The sequence below is a fragment of the Cyanistes caeruleus genome, chromosome 3, assembly GCF_971803275.1.
Source record: "Cyanistes caeruleus chromosome 3, bCyaCae1.hap1.1, whole genome shotgun sequence".
NCBI classification, from domain to species: domain Eukaryota; kingdom Metazoa; phylum Chordata; class Aves; order Passeriformes; family Paridae; genus Cyanistes; species Cyanistes caeruleus.
Genome location: NC_141703.1, coordinates 31,214,442 through 31,237,960, shown reverse-complemented (window position 1 = coordinate 31,237,960; position 23,519 = coordinate 31,214,442). Strand labels below are relative to the sequence as shown.

At 38.7% G+C, this 23,519-nt stretch overlaps 1 protein-coding gene across 50 annotated transcripts in view; it reads right to left on the bottom strand.

Moving 5' to 3' along the window:
• INPP4A (inositol polyphosphate-4-phosphatase type I A) overlaps positions 1-23,519 on the bottom strand; it is a 108,441-nt gene that overhangs the window by 76,802 nt on the left and 8,120 nt on the right. For 13 of the 50 annotated variants that reach the window (XM_086880510.1, XM_086880527.1, XM_086880512.1 and 10 more), the window contains exon 2: positions 18,192-18,258. The exons of 17 other annotated variants lie outside the window; for them this stretch is intronic. The gene's annotated coding sequence lies outside the window, so the exon portion shown is untranslated. Of the gene's footprint in view, positions 1-3,309; positions 3,517-18,191; positions 18,259-23,519 lie in introns of those variants that run through there. 20 more of the 50 variants (XM_023948815.2, XM_023917516.2, XM_086880538.1 and 17 more) reach the window with 3 other exon arrangements.

The following is a 23,519-nucleotide window of genomic DNA, read 5'->3' as shown; positions in this document are numbered from 1 at the left end:
AAAGATGACTCACATAAATTAAATGAATTGCAATGACAGGATTGGATTCCCCATAGTTCTTCATCAGGCAAGGCTAATTATAAATAATTGCTAATGCAGCTTTTGTGTAAAATAGGAGAGTAGATGCTTCCTCCCACTAAAGAATTTTGGAGAAATGCTGTATTTCTCTAGGGTCCCCATTTCTCCATGTACTACCCACAGCAACAGCTGTTTCCTGCAGCCATTTCCCACTGTCACAGCAGGAAGAGGTAGAACAACATGCCTAAGGGTGATGCCACTGTCTGTTTTGAAACTTCTGCTCAAGGACTGAGAGAGCAGAACATAGAAGAGATCAGAGTTATTCCAGCAGCTCCCCAACTGCCAGGAAGGGTGACAAAGGGCTCAGAGTAACACAGTTAGAGTATGGCCACAAAGGAAGACACCAAAAAAATAAAATAAAATAAAAAGCAGGAAGTTTTACAAAGGAAGAAACAAACACAGGACAGCCTGAACACCACACTTGTTGTTTGGAATGCAAGCAGCACGAGGAGCAAAAGGGAAGTGCTGAGTTACATGGGCTTTGTGGCATTCAAGGCTTTCCTAGGTGGAAAACCTACCAGAGGGAGAGAATCCACACCTGAGCAGCTGAAGTGAGAATCAAAAAGAGGCCTTAAATTTCAGCAGCAATTTCACAAAAGCTTTAGAGAAGGCAAAAATAACAAAGCATGGCTCTGAAGTAATGCAGAGATGAGAAAAACAGCCGTGATATCCTGTAGGTTAGGAACAGGAGGGGAGAACAGAGAGCTGGAATCTTCTGTTTGGGTTTACTAAAAAGAAAGGCCAAGGAGATCATGAACTCTCACCATTCAAGTCCTGCCAAAAATACCAGTGAGAAAATCCAAATAGCTTCTGCCATGCTTACCTTTCCAGCATAATACAAAGCCATCTTAAGGTAACAAAACCCAGCTTTCAGGGTGCCTGGAGAGCAGACTTTGACAAGCCCTTACTGGAAAATCCCTCCATAGAAGGATCAAATGCAGCTGGTTCCTTTCCACTTAACACAGCTATCCTACCTTGAGCACAAATCTCTCCTACCTTGGATATTTATGTTTACAGTTGTAACTTGCTACTATATTCCAAAGAAGTTACATAATTACTGACATGCTATCACAACAATCACTACTAGAATTGCATTAGTTCTTCACAGCTCTCCAACTCACATACAGCAAACTGTCTAGCTATCTTTCAAGACTGGACTTTTTGTCCTTTTTTAGAGCTGACATTCTTTTTTTTCCTTAGTGGCATCCCAGTGGCAGAAGGACATGAGGATGACATGAATCAGAGGGAGTTCTCTGGTGGTCAGCTCTTACACAAAAAGTCTATGGACAAATAGATGGAGAGGATGTCTTGAGGTTTGTGTTGATTTAGGGGCAGACATCCTGGTTTTTAGATGTTTCAGGGGCTGTCATCCTGTTTTCTAGATGTTAAGCATGTTCTTGAAATGTCTTTTGAAAACATTGAATTTAACGTTAATTATTTAACCGTGTCCACACTGTGTTACAATAAAGAAATTATGTAAACTAAACTGAAGGTAATTGAGTTTCATTATAATAAATTGTCTGACATAATATAGAATTGGTACTTAAAAGCATACTTGAAGGCAATCATTAAGGCACAGTTCTGATACAATCTTAAATAATAGCAATTAAGATAGAAATCAGTGGAAAAATAAAGACTATAAAGAATGTTTTATTTCTACTTGTTTGTATTTGGGAGGAGGAGGAGACTGTCACATGCCAGAACTTTGTTAGTGAATAGTCCCAAAACCAACCCTAACACTGCTTAAACTAGTTTGCATTTATACTGCTGCAATGTGAGAAATATTTCATGTCAGAAACATAAGTCATTAAAATCAGTCAACAAAACTTTTCCTCTGGGAGTTGGGCATCCATGACAGACACTGCTTTAAAAGCTCCTCTTACACTGTAGTTTTCCAAGTTGGATGTCACCAGAAGTATAAAGATACTACAAATGCCCTAGCAGACCTTACTTTCCATTTTATTAAGAAAATCTATTTTAAAAGCTAGAATAATAGCCCAATCTGGTTAATTCATAGCAATGAAAACACAGTACATCAGCAAATGCTATAACCTAGCAAATAGAAAAAGAGCCTAAAGTATGCTGTCATTTTTAAATGCTATTACTACAGCACTGTATTTCTTCCAGAGACGATGACAGTTGTCCCTTTTATGTAAATTCTACATGGAAATGAGTGGTAATTTCAAGTACCTGAAAGTAACCTAGTAAATGATCAGGTTTTGAAAATACCCTCATTCCCTCGTTCTGAAAACAAATAAAAGTGATCTGGCTTCCTTATTACTGAAAGCAGCTGCCAGCCTCACTGTATGATGCACTTTAAAAGAATACTGCTTTGCAAATCCAAAATAAATGGGAGGGTTGAGGGGGGAAGAGGAGAAAATTAAAAAATAACTTAAGATAAATTCACTACTGCAGTTCAAAACCAGAATCCCTAGCTTATAAAATCTGTTGTAGGGAATACATCAATTTCTCAAGACTTAGTGGATTCTACATGAGCATAACTGATACCAGTCTAACCTACATTAAAATTACAGCACTAAAATGAGTAAAATAGCAGTAAAGCCACTACAAATGTTATACCTACTCTGCATATGTCTACACTAACTAGAATATGTCTCATTTTTTGCATATTACTAATTGTCAGAATATGACATATGTGCTTTTAGTAGCAGAAGATTTGGAATTCACCCCAATATCTGGAAGCACCATTTATAGTATTTGAAGAAACTGTTTACATCCAGGCACTGCATGGATCACATGCACAGACCCAGCCTGAATGCTGAAGGCAAAACAACACAGTGATTCTAAAGGTAAACAATTATTTTGCTACTTCTAATGCAATTGCTTTTTTTATTCTATTGACATAGAAATTCAGTAAGCAAGAACTAGAGAACTGCAGCACTCTCCAAAGGACAGAGAACTGCTTAAAAACTACTTGTTTTTCTTGCCCTATCATCTAGCAGCACTGTTTCTTCAAAAGAGGTCTTCTGTCCTTAACATGGCTGCCATGCCTTACATAACATCAATGAATGAGAAAGTAGTTATTTTGTTTCCTAGGACGCACACTGCCCATTAGCCATATGATTCTCCATATGGCACAGCAAACAGTCCAGACAAAGCTTTGCAGCAACACAGCCTCAAAGATCAGCATCCTCTGAGAATAACAGCAATTCAGATTTCACGAGCTCCAAATTCCCTTTGGTACATATTTAAATAAACAGGCATTCTTACCTTAAGAAAGCAATACCAATAAAAATAGCAGCACTCAGTAGAGCCTCCTCTGTTTCATCTGTGCTCGTAAAAAAAAATCTTGGTGCAAGTGTCTGCTGCAGCAGGTAATCAATAATATAACCTGCTTCTTCTGTTGCCAGAGCTGCTCCATCTGAACGCTAGCTAACGTGAACACTGTCGGTGTGAGTCATACCAGTGACTCAGAGCAGATGCAGAGCTGCAGGAGGAGTTTAAGTTTCAAGGCTTCCTCTCACTCCTGCTCCCTGTCACACAGGCACTCACTGCCTGCCTGTGTCTCTGTGTGTGCCTGCGGTCTGCCCCAGCTTGTTCTTGCAGCAGAAATTGGATTTTAACTTCTGCATAATCTTGGAGAGTTGAGTGGTGTGGGTTTGTTTGGGGGGGTTTGGGTTTTTCCCCCAAGAACAGCAATTTTGCTTTTCTGCTGCAAATATATTTATTTGGGATGCAAAGGCTTGCTCTGCAGACCAAGCCAATACCATGGTATGTCGGGTGATGCACTACTACAAGATACCCATGGGCTCACGTATCTCATCAAGAATAGGGGCAGAACTGCAAAAAAACCACGAAAGATTATAAAATTAAAGTATTGAGTCTGGGCAATATCCGTTTATTCATGACAACTTCATAGCAAAGTCTTACTTCATTAAATACTCTGGGCACGGCAAATTTGGTCTCAAATGCAGTGAGATGAAAGAGGTGTAGGAAGGACTGTAGGAAGGGATGCACATGAGCAGAAATGCTGTGTGCCTGACACTAGCCTATAGGAAAAGAGAATAGCTGCATTATAAACAGGAACAGTGCACTCAGGTTTAGGGTTGAGTTCTGGCAGCCTCCCCCACAGCTATCCATCTCACTAGGCACTGATAACCTAGTCAAAAAAGCATTTTGAACACATATTTATTTTCCAGGCCTGCTAGACTCCCCACAATGAACAAGAACAGGCATCACCAATGTTAGGCACTTAATGTTGGACACTGTTGATACACATTGCTGTACTGATCCCACTTTTTTTCTGAAAGGCACATTATACTAAGTAGTTGCAGTATTTAATAGATTCAGCCTTCAAGAGAGGCAGATGAAGCCATCTAGTACCGAGCCATTAGGTTAAGTACATGGAAACAAATTACAGTGGGATGAATCAAACATTGTTAAAAGAAGATACTGGCTGAAGGAACAATGCCACTAAAATGCGCAGACCTGCTTAACAGCCACTCATGTAAACATCCCAGAGAGTTTGGAGAAAAAACACTTGGTTTATGTCAAAGCATTTACAGCTGAACATTTTTCCTCATACTTAGCAAATGTCCAGTTGGCTATCATCCAGCTAAACAGATTTGTGTTGAGCTTTCTCATGGAAAGGCTAGTATCAAAGCATGACTTTGATGGGTCTGTGTGTTTTGTCATTTTAGAGAATTTCTTCTTTTTCAAAGCCCAGTAAAATGTAAGGTACCCCCGCCCATTTAATCCAAGTATGCGTGCAGCACTCTTCAGGACTATATCTGGCTGCTAAAACTGCTGAACAAACTTTGTACTACTGACGGCGAATGTTTACTCCATGTATCATAAACCAGCCAAGAACACTGCCTTGGCAGGGATCAACAGATGAGGAAGAATCAAGCTGAGCAAAACAATCATTGAAGCATGGTCATGGAGACAGCATAAGCAAGGGGGATATAGAACAGCTGGTATCTATGAAGATACACTGAATTAAATTCTTTCCCCTAAAATCATTAGTATTTTATCACTTGGAAAATCTTCTGCTGAATCCCATCTTTTCCCCCAGTTTACTAATGACAGTGAATATTTGCTCCTATCAAGCTTCCAAGGCTTTATTTTCATGTTTTAAATGCTTGAATAGGCAAGAGAATGCTAAGAACCACAGCATGTCAGGGAAAAAAAACCAAAAAACACAACAGCAGCAACAAAAATCCAAACCAAGACCCCTGAGATTTTAATCAGGAGAAGTAAGACGGTCCAAATGGCATCTGTGACAAAGGCAGAGAAGAAGACAAAACTGGATGATACTTCACATGTCTGGGGGTTTGGAGGATGGTAGTTTCTTTTCTCTTGGGAGGTGGGGAATTGTGGTTTTTGTCTCCTTTACGGCATGCAATTGTGTATCTACATTCAATTTTGTGAATTTGCTGTACAGCTGAGAGTGGAGATTTGGATCAAAGCTGACTCAAAGAAAAGAGCTGTTAAAGGCCTCAAAGAGATAAAGCACACCAAGAGTGAGCACCCGCTGTGTAAAACGAATATACTTGCCTCAGCTGCAAATGACCTCATCTACAAATCAGATGTGATTTAGCTGCTGTAGGCAGCAGTTTCCCAATGTTTAATTGATCCGTCTTTTTTGCTGGACCTTCTGCAGTAGAAAGGGGTTGGATCAGGGGTTGAAAAGTGAGAAAACCTGAAGCTTCTTACCCCAACGAAAGTAAATGTACACAGATGTGGATGAAATCTTGACCAGAAATTTAGTACAGCCTACTGAACTAAACAATGCTGCAAGAGATTCTGCATTAAGAGGCAGCTTAGACTATTATACACTCTTTACAGATAATGTTTTTTCCTTTTTCATCTTTAGATAACAAGCAAGCAAAGGCTTTTCTATAGTACCTATTCAACATGGTACTAGGTTCAAGAATCTTGTTCCTCCTCATCAGCTCCCTGTCTCTAGGAATTTGTTAGTTCGGAATTTTTTTTCAAGTCATCATTAAACCAGTGATGGTGGAAATGGTTTCCTACAGCCTATTCCAGATTTTCAGATTTCTTATTAACTTGCTTTCCCATGAAAGGTCAGATTGTCCTTACTGAGAACACGAACCTCTAATTCTGTTTCTGAGCCTTATTCTTCTTAGGTTATACTGTCTGGGGGTGGGGAGGGAATGGAAAGAATAGAAAAAAAAAGCATTCCTTTTCTTCAAGGACAGACCTGGCTCCTGATACAGCTGGGCAACAGAAGCAGATTGAGGACCTCTGCCAATATCTACAGTGCCTCCTTCCACTCTCACCCTCCTAGCTTTCCAGTGATCTTTCCAACAGCTACACTCTTTGCTGCATCTCTGCTTTGTAATCTTGCTTTTCTGAGCCCTGTGTAAAGGTAAGAGTTCAAAGATACTATTTTTTGAGGAGCACTGACACATTTTCAGGACGAAAAGCAGAGCTAATTTCCTGGACAGGCTAATACTCCAATTATCATTGATATGGGCATTACAACACTTTCCAAAGTACCGGTGAGCATCCACACATGGAAGTGAGCACTATGCATACACACAGTAGAAGAAACCCACTGCAAAAAGGGCATGTATTTTGAAAATACATATATGCAGAAGTTGAGGAGATAAAACATTTTTTGCATTACACTACAAACACAGCTAACTGACTTGACACATGTCCACAGCAAAGCAAAATGCAGAAACTAGATCTCAGTGTATTGCTCACTAAACTATTATACTTCCCTTTCGATGCATCTCACTAGCAGGTTCACTTCATCCATCTAATTACCTTTTGTGAGTATTTTGATATGCCATGACAAAAGCACTGTTTGCTTCTCATGAAAATTAAGACTCCTGCTGGGAAAAGTGTCAGAACCAGAATCTTTACCCTGCACAGACAATGAACAGAGGAAACCACACATGAAAGCAGATCTTTACTGATTGGGTATGGGGGGAGGGAAGAGGACGATGCACTTACCAGAGTTATCTCAAGGTTTCTGAAGATAAATAACAGGACACACTGTAGCAGTTGAACTTTTTACCTCCACTACATCATCCACCACTCAGTAGCATCTTGCAGTCCTCTCTAAAAAGCAGTTAGCAAAGCAACCCACAAGAGGCTGTGGGAAACCATTTCTTCCACACAAGTACATCTCTTCACTGAGACCACCTCCTCAAGCTACTGCTATAGCTATGACCCACGTAAAATGTATTTTTTATTACTCTCACAATCCAAAGCTACATAGACTGCAATGGGAAAAGACAACTAAGTGACAAGCTGTCAGTAACACATTGCATGCAGATCTCAGAGGGAAGTACTTCTGCAAATCCAGTGAAGATGTAAAAGACAACCTAAATGCCCATTTCCTCTTAATTGTCTGTTCTCAGCAGATGAAACAACAAACTGCATAGACTAAGATCAGATAAATCAGCCAAAACAAGGCAAGGACAATATATCTCATAGCAACAAAGATGTACTGACCAGACAAGAGACTGGTTTACAGACACTGCTATGGTTCCTGCATATACAGACAATGATACATTGCAAAGGCTTGCAGGGGTAAGAAGGACTCTCCAGATTGCACTTGATGTCAGCACAGTGTCAGCTGATCTTTTGGCAGCTGGCCTGCTCACATCTATCCACTTCTGCTCTTTTTCTCTCTCATGCTAACATCTGCCCATGTTTTGCATCAACAAAAAAGGTCAGCAAGACCCTAATGACACATTAAACCTCATAATCAAGCAATGCACCGTTTGCAATTACTGTACGGCCGCTCTAATTCCCCTTATATTCAGAACTCAGCTTTTTCCTAAAAAAATCCCAGTACAGGGCAAGTGCAGAAGAATCTGTAATCTCAAATCTTACATACAGGCTATAAAGTTCAGTTTGGGTAACAGAGAAAGTTTGTCAGAACACACCCTGTCTCCCCAGGTTTCCAAGAACATTACAATTTGTTCTATCAATATAGACACAAATTTCTTATTCTGATCTTTATTTTTCTATACAATGCACAACTACCTCTCTGTTACAAACCAGCATGCTCATTTTCTGCAGTCATACAATCACTTCAATTGAATACTGACTTGTGAATCCTAAGAAAAGGGACACCAAACAAATCCAGGCATAAACTCATTTTGAGGCAAGTCTGTTTGTCTTAAACATCACAGTTCTTCACATTGTCTAACAAAATTTTATACAGTGATGGATATTCTCTAAATCCACTCATTTTGTTCATCCAATATACTCTAAACATTTTCAAACTAAGTTTTTCCTGTTGTCTCCACAATGTAGGACTTGCAGATCTCATGCTGGTGACCTACATAGTTTCTTCAAATGCCACAGAAAGAACAATTGTCAGTGCTGGACAAAGTGGATGCAAAGACTTATTGTTTTCCCACTACCATCTGCTGCACTTCGGAAAACAAATCAAAACCCTGTAAGACTGAATGCAAAGCATGACATTTTTGATGACTATTCCTGCAGCATTTGTTACAAAATTTACTCCTCATCTCCTCAAAGAAAGAGCAGCTGTAATGCAAAATTTCTGTGGTTGCACAATAGATTTCTAACACATGGTCTTGTCTTCCCAACTCACCTGTAGTCCTTAAGTTAACCAGTCCCTATTTTCAGCAGGGAAATCATCTTTCCATAGGTTCCCAATTAGTAAGGCCATAAAAGGTAACTGCCTATCTAGACATGTTTACAGGCCTCATTCCCGTATTTCTATTTTTGGCATTCTTTGCCTCCATTGTGCAAAATAAAAAAAAGAAGTCCTACTCTTAGTACAGTGTAGTACAGCACTTCACAAAATGCTAAGAGGGTCCTCAAACGTAAGTTGATCAGTAAAAAAAAGTAAAATAAAATTAAAGGCCATGGGGTTAAACCATTTTTCTTCTCTCTCAAAATTCTTTATTTCTTCTTTCAAAGGAAGAAATTATTAGAAACATAAGAAAACATTAGAAAACAATCCAGTCATAAAGAGTTATCTGCAAGCTCACAGCTTTTAAGTAATTATGTATTCGTGGAAATAATCTGGAAATTATTCTCCAGATTAATGCCACCAAATAATCAATGGGACCACTCAAAGACTAAGGGACTGTACTCACTGAGTTGCACATCCAGCAGGGAGCCCAAGGTGGAAAAGCTTAATAGAAGTGTTGATAAGGAAAGTGTTTCTTTCATGATTAATCTAAATTTTGACATTCAGAACTTAATTGATTTGAGATCATTTGGGATTTTTCCTAAAATTAGGTCACAGAAAAAGCTCACTAAAAGTAGCACTGTGATGCTCCTATTGGGATTTCAAAAAATCTTTATGTCAAAGGCTACATGTCTTATTCTAAGAACAGTCAACTCCAAATCAGCAAACCTACAGGGAGGGTAAAAGTAGGCAAGTAATAATGATTAAAAAAATTAATAGATTCAGAATCTCCTTATTAAACAAATTATTTTCTTTTCTGGCAAGTACATAAAAATACAGACCCCAAAGAGACCCACCAGTTATGACATCTTTTTACATGTACCTGTTGGAAGAGCAAGCGATATATCAGTGCTGTGATGGGTTTCTCTCTTTCTTTTCAATGAGTTTCACTTGTTTGTGTATAATCCATAAGCATGCATTAATGTATTGCAATATGTTTAGATAACTTTCACTTTCTAGTAGAAGAAAAGGTCTCTGGCATGAGATGGCTTGGTGACTAAGGTGAGACCAGAGATTACAGATGTTTGCATCATACAGTGTTTTGGGAAAAGACTTTGAGTCCTTGAATTTTATGTTAACATACAACCTCTTGTTTATAGTTAAACTGCACCAATCTAAACTGGTAAGATTACTGGCATCATCCTTTTATGTTATAAAGACAATAAAACAAATATTTTCTATCAACCTGCTCTCTCTCATTTCCAGCTTCTAATTCTGTGATGTACTTCTGCTCTTTGAAATTGATGGCTGTTCCTACAACTTCCTGATGATGGTCAAAGCCCACAGGTCCAGCCACTCTGCACCCCTGGCAGCTGCAGCTGTCCTTTCCAGGCTGGTTGGGTCACAGAACCAAGGCTTCCTTCACACAGACATTCATTTGGTGAAAAGGACGGGTCTGTTGGCATGCATTTTGCATCTGAGGGAATTGAGGATAGAGAAAAAGCATGCACCTGGAGATGAGGTCACATTAACCTCATTACCTGTTCTCTAGATTACCTCACAGCTTTTAACCCAAACCAGAGGAAGGCTGGCTTTCCTTCCCTCAGCCTATTTTAGGTTTTTCTGGGGGGAAAGGTGTGGGACTGGATGGCTGTGTCTTGTTGGTTTGTTTTTTTCCAAATGGAAGAATGAAACAGATTGAGCCTTAGGCTCAGAGGCACAGGCTTCTAGGGCCCACCTCACTGAGATGGTAATGATTTTATTCATTACTTGCCTGACATTATGCAAAGAGTCTTGGGAACTGAATCATAAGCTCTAATTAGTGCATTTAATATTGGACAAGCTTTCTTTAGGGTATTAATTCTGGGATTATATGTAGCTTCAGAAGGAAGATGTCCATATCTTTATCTCCCATCCAAATCTATCAAACCAGTCTAGAGGTTGACTCTAATCAATGCAGAACACTTCAAAGAACTTTTTAATAAATGACAGTCACATTCATAAAGAGGTGCACTTCAAACTGCGTTCACTTTTGCAAGTTGAGGATTTCAAAAACTCATTAAATAATTTTAAAGACAAAGAAGACTAACAGAAAAAACCTGGCTGTAAACCCAAAAGCACCACAAAAGTACAAGTCAGCAAGAGACACAAAGACAGGTAGTATGAAAATACTTCATCAATTGCTATATTCCAAAATAGCATTAATTCTCTGTTAACTTCTCTTGGGAAAAACAGTTCTAGTAAGTCTCCATGCAAGGCCTTCTGAAATAGACTACAGTACATTAACATTTGCTGATTATATGAATAGTGAACAGAGACAGCAAGCTGAGCAAAGGGAAGAACACAGAGCATGGAAACTACATGATCCACACCCATAACTGTGGAAGGACTCTTAAAATACACACACAGTAATTCAGTGTTACAGGTGATGGAAAAGGAAACAGAAGCATTAAAATGAAAGACAAGTAAAACCTATCCTCACACTAAACCAGTTTCAAAAGTATGGATGTCTTTTTTTCACAGTGGGTCTAAAATAGAGTAAGATTTAAGCAGCACCTGTTTTGGGCAGAGTTTCTAAATAACCTGCCTTTTTTAGGAATTCATATAATAGGCTGGAGCCACACAAATACACACTATTTCAAAAGGACATGATGCTTTGTCAGTTTCATATAAATAAGCTAAAAATTTATTTTTATAGACTGTAACAAGTAGTCAACAGAAGTCTTTTTCTTCTACAAAAATGGAGCATATTTCTTCTACCTGCTCTCTACACCCAAGCTCTTCCTTCCAAAAAACACATGATTACAGATTTAAAAAATATAATTAAGACATGCCTGAGCCTTTTTACAGATAGTAACAAACTCTGCATGAAACTGCTAGCAATCAGCACCTATATAAGAAAGTGAAAAGGAAATAATAATTTTTTACTCACATAGAAAAGAATTCCACACAGGAAAGCAAGATATTTTGGTATCTTACTTTTGATCTTTTAGTTTGTTTGCTTTTAAGAGAAACCTTTTCAGGTCTTTTACTCCAATGTGCAAACTCCTGTAATTTAGGTACTAAAAAGATGAAATAGTTAGATTTAATTTTTTCATTGACAAATATCCCATTAAGGGAAAAAAAAGAAAAAGGAAAATAAAAGTGAGAACTTAAAATACTTCATTAAAGAAACAAATCTATTTATTCCTCCTACAGATGAGGTCTACCAAACAGGAATAAAGGAACATTTAACTACAGAAACTAAAAGTCATGCCTTAAAATTCTGCAACGCTTCTCATCACTTCAATAGGTTGAAAATTACTACAATTCATGCTGCCCCTTATATGCAATGTGGAGGATGAATAGACTACATTAACAAGAATGTCCAGGGGAGTCAGAAAATGCACCATATTCTCTACTTTCTCAGCAAGAAGAAAGGCAGAGTGCAATTCAGAGCACCTAAGCTAAGCAGGAGCTATGTTGCTAACTTAGATTCTGTCAGGAGTCACCACTATAAAAGCAATTTCTTCCCTCTAAAATCACAGGGGGAATGAAGTCTGCTAGTGCTAATATGCCCCAATCAAGCCTACCAAACAAAAAAATCCACAGTTCTACAGAAATGCTGCAGTGACTTAAGTCAAATAGCTATCCAGTAGAAGCAGAGCTCAAAATAGAACATAGATGGGAAGAATCTCTGATGAGATTTTTTATGAGATAATATAAGATACCAAGGAAATGTCAGAGCAGAGGAATCAAGACTCTCAGCAAGGCAAAGATCAATGTTAGCATCAACAGGATACAAGTTCCAGTTAACACACCAACCTGAGAGCAGTTCTTAGCATATGGTCTTGAAAGGAGAGAAGTCAGTAGCACTGTGGTGGCTCACTAATGGGGCAAACTGGTTTAGAGAGCAGGAAATGGAGAAGTGGTGGCAAAAGTGCACAGCAAGTCATCTTAGGGGAAAGTGTGGCAGGGCAGGAAAAACAGCACAGTTAACTGTGATGGAGAAAGATGCAAAGAGGTGGATTCAGGACAGGAGGAACTCAGGCAGAGACAGGCACACATTCCCGCAGGCAAGAGAGAGCTGGCTGATTGACAGGCTGTTCAGAACAAAGATAGATGCTGGGGAAACTGTGACAGTAAAGGGAGAGCAATGAGACAAAAGGACCTGGGAAGAGATCATCAGGAAAGCTTCACAGAAGTATTATTTGGCAATAAAAATAATGCTTGCTAATTCTCTGTGGAAAAAGACCCAAAATTTTCCACATCTGTCTCTAATTTTGAATTTTGACAGCAGAGTTTTAAGGCTGTACATAAAACTTTGCTGTAGTTAACTATGCTCCTTGACAGCAGCAAGGCCTCTTCCACTGACACAGGTGTCTGAAGAGCCATGAAGATACCTATAGTTTTCAGTCTAGAAAAAAATCCAGTGGCATTTTCCAAAGAACATATCACTCCCTGAAAGTTTGAGTCTGACTGTCAGGAAACCAAGTCAGACACTAAACCAATAAAACTTTATTTAGTCAGAGGCTTCAAAAGTCACTCCCTTTACCACAAGGATTTACCACTGCATTTACCACAAGGCAACAACTTCGTATATCAAAGCAGGTGCTACTTCACATGAAGTATTTAAGGTCTGCTTAGCCTCTGTAATGAATAAAGCAATAAGGCTGAATAAAGAGAAAGCAATACCATTTTATTCATTGATTAATACCATGCAAGTTTGCAGTGCTTCAATCAGAAACTCCTGGCTGGGCATTAAGCAATCCTCAAAGGCTTGCCTCCTGAAACTTGTAATATGGAGTTATGCAAGTCCTCTGGGATTTCTGAGTGTGCTGGAGCACAGATACACAAAACACATGACAGGCTGAGCTTGGATGCTGTTTTGGACCACCCACCCCTGGGACTCCTGGCCTTCTGGCTCCAGTTTGATAATCCTTTATTGTCAGCACAGCTTTCTCCAAGTGTTGTTTTGCAGATTGGCACTAGTGCCATTTTTCAGAACTGTGTGGTACCACCAAAAAAGCCAACAAGAAGAAAAATATCAGTAACTCTAGAAGAGGCTGTGCAAAGCCCCCACAGAATAATCTACCGTGTGGGCCTCAGGCCTAGAAAGGTACTGTGGCAGGTGTGGCCTCTAATGCTGCAGAAGCCACATAGAAAAATTAAAAATGGTACTGCAAATTTAACCTTTCTATGATCCTCTGTTATCAACACCCTGAAATCTGTAACAAAGATTCCTGTAGCAGTTACCTTTCATTGTCCACTTTAAGTCCATACACCAGTTTTTGTACTTTGAGCGGCTAGTTAGTACCTGGTCTTCTTGAAGAGCTGGATGTCAAATACAGAAGGAAAGGGTAACTAACAGGATTGCTTTTTTACATCCTGGCAGTTGTAGGGGCTGCTCATCCATTTTCCTCAAAAATCTGCTATTCATCAGTTTTCTCTAAGTACAAAGAACACTGAAGAAAGGTGTGGAAAAGATAGATACATAGAGGGCAGTACTTTGGTACTCCAGGGTCAGCCTAGTTTCTAAAAACTAAAGACATTAACAGCTGAAGTCCAGGACAAACCTCCTTAAATACAGCACTGTGGAGAATAACAGCGCCAGCAGAATGAAAAACTGTCTTTAACTCACATAACACTCAACATACTCCAATTTGTGCAGACCAACCCTAGTTTTTCAAAACAGCATAAAATTAATCCCAGCAAGACATGGGGGATCGCATCCTTAGTATTCAATTTGGGAGAGCACTAAGAGCAGCTGGTGCAGAGCAGCATGTCTCCAAGCTAATCTCTAAACTGTTATCCAGGCCCAGAATGCTCCTACTATCATCTGCAAGCACAAAAATAAGACAATTCAGGTAATTAGTGTTAGTCCTTTTTCATTTCCCTCAGTCTTTCAAGAATGAGAGCTAACAACTTTAATAAGAAAGAAAAACAAAACAAAAAAAAAAAGACAAAATCATTTTTCAGATACATAATTAGACTGGTAGGTCTTATTTTAGACAGAGATTACCCAGTTAAACATCCAAAACATATTCCATCTCCTAGGTATTTTTTATCCTGTTGCCTGTTTAAACAAACACAATATAATCTATTTTTGCACTATGCAATCACTATGGGTACTAAAGGATGAGACTTGTACACTTGGGGCTAATTAAAGGTAATGTCAACACTTATGCATACATGCACCATAATCAAGCACTTACCTTTTTTTTACAGGTAAAAACGCTAAATTAGTCAGCTAGTTTTCACAGTCATTTTGCTCTATTTTCTCAAGTCTATCTGCTTTTTCACCCTTCAAATTATTAAAGCAAAATCATTCAGAATGAATTATCTGCTTGAAAAATTTCCCTACAGACAAGGTGTAATTTTTAAAAGTTAAAGCAGGAACAGTTTCCTCCTGGCATTTTTTAAAGCAATATAAAATTTGTACCAAAGAAGTAACTCTAGTAATTATGAGAAATCCTCTAATATATTTCTCAAAAAATGTCACTTGGAACATGAAGCTACATAGACAATAAAACTTGAATCTCTTTAGGATAAGCTCAGCAAATACTTGAAGAGGACAGTAGAGAGGTACAGGTCATCCCGTCTTACTGCACATATTCATTCCCATCTGTCTCAATGCTCCATGGAGAAACTGAGGATCAAACAAAGGAAAGGCATGTTTTGCAAAGAAATTTAAGGCAGAAAAACACCTTAGGATGAAACTACTGCGAGAAGCATCAGGTAGACAAGATACACCCTCTGATACTATGTTGCCCCAAGAGTGCGGCAGAGTCAGAAGTCTTAAAGCACCTACGGATGTATATAATGTATCAGGAATTATAAACTCTGTGATACTCAATGTTTTCCTCAAATGCCCACTTGGTAACATTGCAAGACTAGGCAAAAGTCTCAGATCTGACTCTAAAATTAATTAACCGTCACTGCAAATCTCTACTTTTTTGTGTTTTAGCAGAGGGAACTTTGATGACCTGAACCACAAAAGTTCAAGTGTAAGAACACTTTTAGAAGGACTTCCACCTCAGGGTTATTTGAAACCTCATCAGTGTTTACAACTAGCTTGAATAGTGAGTTTTGACCACTGGCAGCAAGGTAGCTGCGCCCAATTACAGTTGCTTGGACTGGAATACTGCAGAAATATTTAGACCAGGCTCAAGTAGCAAAAAAGATACATGTTGGCACAAAAGACAACAAAAAATAAGCTGGTTCCCTCCATATGGACAGCACTTTTCTCTCAAAAGAACAGCACCAATGTGAGACTTCCCTCTAAAAAGATAAAGGCATCTTCTATCCATCCTACATTAAAGGGTAGTCTCTACTCAATTATGCCTGCCCTATGCCACTGTAGTCAGACATCCACAAGCAAAGCAGTAAAGCCATCTTCCATTCTCCCTCTAGTAACTCCTTTCAGTTTGTTTTTAAAAAATGCTCAAGGACAAAGTAGTTTTCCCTATGGTTATAGGTAATTTCTTTAACAGAAGTTATTTAAAACACTGACACCAGTCAGATAACTTCCTGTTCTGCAAGTAACTTGACAATGCCAGTACAACTTACTCAGCACAAGAAAGACACCAAGGCTCAAATCTACTTCGACACAGTATTCAAGCTGTTTTTCAATACATAGGATTGGGTGACAAACAGGAAGAAGTCAGTTTCCCAAGGCATGAGTTTTGTGCCTTATGAGCACAGGAGGAGCAGAAAGCCAACACACATTATCAGCCATGAGTGTCTCAGATGTCTTGTGCAAACCTGTCCCCTTCAGAATTAAAATGGCTGGGAAGCACTGATCAATAACTATGTGTAACTCTGAACTGCTTCGCTTTGTGTAAGGCTGAAGTAACCCATCTGGCTTAATAAAAAACAAAGGTCAGGGAATCTGTGGGGACATAAGCACATCCAAAACAGAGATCATAAAAGCCTAACACATCTGTAATCCACGTTTTGGGGGGGGGGGGGGGGGGGGGGGGGCATGTTTGACAGGTATAAGCAAAAGTGACAGCAAAACATCCACTCTAAAATGTAAATTATGTGAGAAATCCTTCTTAGCAACAGTTTCCCTCTTTCACACTTAACACAGGAAAGGACTTTAAGTGCTTTTAATTGTGATTTTAATTGCTTCTAGTGATACAATTAAAAGCACTAAGAAAATGAAAGTACTTAGCTTTGCAGACATCTCGGGTTCTTCTGACTAAATCTGTTGCCTTCAAATAGCAATCCCCAAGTCCCACATGAAATTTATTGGTGCTTTAGACCTCATCTTGCCTCTGGCTCACACCTGTTATCCCCATAACCCTTCAGCAGAATGAATTAATAGATCATATAATTTTTCACCTCTTTGCTACAGGACATTCTAACAAACCTACCTGTAGAGGCCCCAGCAAGTCAGTTCAAACCAGACTGGCATTAGTTCTACCAGTAAAACCTGCAGAAAAAACAATCTGAGCCAGCCCTTCACTCTCATCCCACTTCCAACAGCAGGCTCGCGTCTCTCAGCATGCAGACAACTGGGCAGAAGCCCAGACAAATACAAGTGCTCTTACAAAAGTCTTGACAAAAACACTAGTGCTGATGCAAACAAGCACATCCTGTTTCAGCTCATTTCCAACAGTTACCTAGAAAACTCTTAACTTTGCTTAAATTCTGTTTAATTACATTAATTAATCATTTCTCAGTTTCAAAGGTTTGCAAGGAGGCAACAGTTAAAGCTGTGCTTTTCTGTTCCTCAAAGAAGTAACAGGCAGCCCCCTGAACTCACACCTGGAAGAGCTAAACCTTTGATTTTTTGTTGATGAACCAGAACATGACACCATTCATTTAAAAGTAATTACTTTTTTCATCTAAAACTATTAGATGCTATTAGAGTTATTAGTTCTAGTAGTATTTCTGTTTTCTGTATATTGCTTATTACCTTTCCTCATGTCAGATGGTCCTATTTCTCCTGCTACGAAAACGTACAGGTTTTTTTTTCTTTCTATGATTCTATGATCTACCTGCAGTCTGTACGACTTCCACAGAAGTACAGGTTTGATCCAACACCCACGGATGTCAGAGGAAGAGACAAGTCAGACCATAAAAAGGGGAAAATAGCCAAAATGTAAAAGGTCTGTTCTGACCAATTTAGCGTCTGGTTTTCCCTGATTTAATGACACCAAGTGCCAAGAACAAAGACTCCCTCAGCTGGAGTCCTGGCAGGTACCATAAGCAGAGATCATGGGCTTGTGCAGTGTTCATTCTCTGTGCACTTATCATGAACTCCATTTGCACACTGCAATCTATTTATGCTCCTGCAACAGAACAGAACTTGAAACTCTTATTTTTTTTAAAAAGGAAAAAAACAACCCCAAAGCTCAGAAAAATATTACATCTTTTCATCCTATCTTCTGTTACCAACAAAAGTTTCTGTTGACTGTAGTTACCTAAATACACACCCTGTACAGCCAAATATAAGAATTTATGTGTATATGGAATTGACATGTATATGTAAATTTGCATATTTATAAATACTTCTCACCTATGTAGACAAACACCTTTTTCTGAGCAGAAAACCATCTATAGATGTCTCACATCTCTCTCTCATCCTATGGCCAAAAAAAAAAAAAAAAGTACATTCAAATAATTGTATCTTAAGAAAATCTGTCATTATTAGGTCAAATTGAAAGTGGAAAGTGGCCAATATGTCAAAAAGAAATAAAACCCCATAATATTTTGATTGGCCTTTTCATTGTTTTTGGAGAGCTCCTGAATAACACACTGTATAAGAGACAGCTACCAATTATATTCTATTTCACTGAAATTAAAAGCCAGTTTCAAGGAAAGCCACAACTCTCTCCAGCAAAATAATTTACCATCATGAGCTGTTCCTGTTTTTAGACTTTATTTTTCTTGAGCAATAAAAAAGCACTATTTCTCAAGCATTAAGAAAATTCCCCATCTCAAAGCCTACATTCACCCTGCAGGGAAAGAACTCATACTTTTTTCCTACACAACACCATTATTGGTTGCACTGTAACAATCAGCAACTGCATTACACTTCACATCTCTCTGGATTCTGTCCATACATGGCCACTTACCCCTTCTTCTTCTTCTTACCCTTGGACAAAGCCAGTGACAACAAAGGAAAGCAAAGCCTGAAGATTCTAAACCAGGTGGTGACATGTACCAAAACATAAAGAAAACCACCCCAAAACCTGAAGAACTATTTGTCAAATTTCTGCTTATACTGTTTCTTGGTATATTCTAAAAGGACTGGAACTCTCAGCAGTCAACAGCCACATTTAGCCTTTTATGTCACCCTCCTGTGAGTTGTGTTGCATTTTTCTCTCATGATGCAAGTAGCCAAAAATAGATATGGGAATGCAAAAATATGAAATTAGTTTAGTGGGATTTGTTTTCTTTACTTAAAAAGGGATGATGGTTGAATGAAAGAAAGAAAATCACATCATGCAGTGCAATATATTTAATTACATTTAGAATTGCCTAGGGAAAAGAAAGATCTGAGCAAATTTACCACCTGAAACAAAACCCAGAGTTTTACAGCACACCAAAATAAAAACATACAGAAATATAGAACTTTCCCAAAGTCATCATACAGGATGTATGTTTACTTTACGCAGAAACAGTCATTGTACACAACAGACATTACTGTCAGGTCTGATTAATAGATACAGCATGGTAGTCCAGATGCCAGGTACAAAGTACTATGCTGAACAAAATACATGAGAAGTTTCTTCTCCTGTATGTCCAAAAACATAAAAATGTCTCTAAGCTACACCATACCAGTTCTTGGCCCTTTTGTATTGGTGAAAACTATCTTTTGTAATCGCATCTAGATAACCACTGCTAATGACTCACAGAAGCACATTAGTAATCTGGGACTTATGCCATCTTTTTTTTCAGTCAAGACTGATTTAAGTGATTTGGCAATACTGCAAACATAATTCAGCATCTCTGGCACTGTTTAGAAAACTGTGATCACAGCTTCACGTGCATTAAGACAGGTGGTCATCTGCAAAATTTCACACTGATGCATCCAAAGAACAGATATTCAGCCAGACATTTGAACTATGGGTGAAAAAGATGGGTGGGAAAAGAAGAAGATAAGATCCAAGAGGGTATGATTAAGCAAATACCCTGTTCCTGAGAGGATAAAACACCAGCATTAAAAATAGACACTCTGCGAAATGCCATTTCAAGTGTTGCATTTTACATTAACAACAAATTAAAAACGAAGACTTCTATAAAAATATAGAAGGCAACTGATTTTGATACAAAACACCATTTTACAATAGTTATTTAAACATGTTATCAAACTGCAACAATGTTTCTCCCCCACACCTCCTCTTTCCTTTTAACTTTGCCTCCAATGACAGGAGCAAATCCACTTTGCTTCAAGCATTCTTCCAGCACCAAGAAATTGAAGCAGGGTATCAAGTTAATTAAGAGCATGATCTCAAAAGCTGTGTTATCAGCAAAGTGAAGGTGCAGACAGCAGCAGATTTTCGGTGACTCTTTAAGAGAGAACTTGTCTCCACTTCCATCTGAAAGTCAACATCTAGTGCTCTGAATATGGAAATTCAGTTAAAGCCTGGAGGTCAAACAGCAAGAGATTTCAGATTCAAGCAGATATAAGAGAGAAGTTCCAACTCCAACAGGTAGACTACTGCTGCTACATGGGGCTATGCCTTCATTTGTAGGATTTTCACACTGTTGTTGGCAAATCCTTTCCAGAGAAAAAATGGGCCAGTCAGCCTGACAGCACAAACAAATGACCATATATTTCCAAAGCCTTCCAGTGTGTTGCATGTCCCTCTCATCACCCCCTCTCATCACCCACCACCACGTTTTCACGTAAAAATCATTCTCATGGGGACATCACAGACCTCCCACTCCAGTTTAATGTCCCTCCTGTTCAGAGAGGAGACTGCTTCCCTGTTACTCATCTTACCAAGTTTACTCATTATGTCAGTAATTTTGAGGATTTCCACACTGATCATTACTGCCAGGAACATCCCTCTTGAGCCTAAACTCTGCCTTCATTTCCACCCCTGCTAGCACCCAATGCTCAGTGTTGCAGAGGAATTCAGTATCTGATAAATGCAATGTCATACACACTCATCGGTACCAAAATATCACTTGCAAACGTGAACGTGACAGGAGGTCTCTGGGAAGGGACTTTTTTAGCAATTGAAGCACACAGACACATAATAAAAGGTCTGAACAGCATATGGTAGAGTTTCTTTGTGTAAAAATCAGACAGAAAAGAGCAGGATGTGCCTGAAAGGCAACATAGAAAATGGCTTTAGCTGGGCTGACAGAAAAAGAGGAGTTATCAGCTGTGCTGGTATTTTGTTAAATAGAAGTGCATTCTATATACACAGAGAGGTGCAGTTGCTTTTTCCCAGAAAACTTCACTAAATCTTATTGAAGAATATTCAAATGAATTCCCAAAAACATGTAAAACAACCCAATTAAACTATGCAATGATAACAAGGAAATCTGTAGCTTTAGCTTCCTTTTCAACCTTCCTTTCAACATAGCTCTCCACTACTTTACTCACAGTGCCTGCTCTCAGCCATGTGAAACACATCATTTAGGTCTACACCCAGATTATTTCCAGCCACACACACAGCACAACAGGAAGGCACAAATATATCCTGCACCATTTTATCATTCCACTCTCATCAGCAAAAAAAAAAATCCCAGATAAATGCAAGATTTTATTACAAAATATCTTCACTAAACAAAGCAAACTGAAGAAAATAAAAGCTTTTCTCTAAGTTACCTACCTGCACAATGCATTTAAATGTTGTTAACCAAATTCTTCCTACACACACACCCATTCACCTTGCAGAAGGGTACAACAGCTGTTCAAAGGCAAACAGGGAGGCAAGTGATGGGATGGGAATGGGGATTGACTTCCATTTGACAGCTTGGGAAAGCTTAGCCTTTGGGAAGGTCAGGAAGCAGCTTTTCAAAGACAGAGGCTGACTAGAACCACCTCTCATGCTGCCTAGCCTCAGGGAGGATAGAATTGTTTATTTCCTGTGGGATGTTACTTAACTTTGGCTCATTAGGAAACAAAAAAAACCCTTTATATCCCATATGCCATGGCACTCAGAGCTACCTGACAGGAAGGATTTCAAGCCAACGTTTTAGTAATGCATCAAGCTTCCAGCCACGAGTGTTTCACCTTGACAAACAACCTAACCAAGCACCCTGTCAGAGGCAAAAAGCTGTTCATTTTGACCAAAAGAGTAGAAAGTGGTATGTATCTTGCAGCTGATGGAAACAGGTTCAGAATGCAGAGCTACTTGACAATATAACAAACCATTTTCGTGGTGTCAATGTCTTGTTGAAGACATAGGCAACTATCAACCATAGTTTTAATTTAAAAAGTCATCTTTCTTCCTCTCTGGAAATTACATTTGCATACTCCTTTTTACCCACAGGGTAGCCATTAATGAAGTTTTCATATTAGTAATCATCATCACTAAAAAAAAAATCAAAGTAGCTGAGAATATTTTTGGATAACCATGTAAACTGAAGTATTTTTATATGCATCAGCTACAATTAATGTTTTTTTTTTTATTTAGCTGTCTGTAGTAGTCAGTATGGGAACCTCATGCTTCTCTTCTAAGTTTTCTTTCTTCCTTTTATGTTTTAGTGCAGTGTTTTTGAAAGTAGAGCAAGTTCTTATCACTTAAAAATTCTACACAGCCTCTGTATTGGACCTTCTAATTCACACAGTACCTTGAAGGTACTCCCTTAAACCATTTTTCGAGTATTTTTAAAATTTACTGTGCAGAGGGCTGCTTCTCCTTTCATTTTCTTTCTGAGAAATGCAAATCTCCCAACTTCTAAACTTTTGTGTACTTTCACTTTCTGACTGCTAATTGTGTTAATTCACTAGTACCAAAATTTCCTCAGAATTCATAGTTCCCCTTCCTTTATTTTTCTTATCTTTTTTAGAGGGTTGTTTTGGTGATTGCTTTTTGCTTTTTCAAGCCTTCCTTTTTGCAGTTCTTTATGTCCTCCTGATCTACAATCACAATTCTAGAGTGTCTTCCATTATCTCCTTCTCAGCAATATCATCAAAATGACAGACAAATTATATTTCCCCCATATTCTCCATAAACTTACATCATGGTCTTTTAAAGTCTGTGTGCCTAGAACACTTATAATTGTGCCAAACTTTCACAGGCAGACCATGCCTCTCAACTTGTGCTCAGGTATACATCTCTTGCCACCTTCATAACTTCCCTGTTTCAATTGATCCAAATTCTTGTAAAATCCCAATATGCAATCATAACTGCAGCAATGAGGAAAAAGGGGCCATTGGGAAAAAAAAAAAAAATCCCCTTTTCTTTCTACTTAGAAGTAACACTTTTTCCTTCTACTTAGAGAAGTAACACTTATGTTTCCTTATTTTTATTCCCAAGCTCTTGCAACATTTTAGGTAAACTGAAACTCTCCTCCTTCCAGAGCCACGCAAAAATTCCCTAGAGGAACGGGTCTTCAAGGGCTCTCTAACTGGTATGATAAACAATAACAAACAAACAAACAAAGGCAAGAAAATAGATGGGGTTTTAGCACTTCTTTGTTCCTCCAATCCTCAGATCTCCCAGTTTAAATTATACCAACTGTTCACATGCTCTAACATAAATCTCAGCAGCAAGTCTCAGATGGAAAGTATCAGACCAAGAGGAGCATGGCACTGCCATAACATAGCTTCCTCCAAATCATTTTCCTTGGCACCACTCATGTGCTGGGAGCCTTAGCCTCAGTAAAAGGCTGCATTTACTGCTCCACTTAGAGCTAGGGTTACCTTTAGGGTTATGGT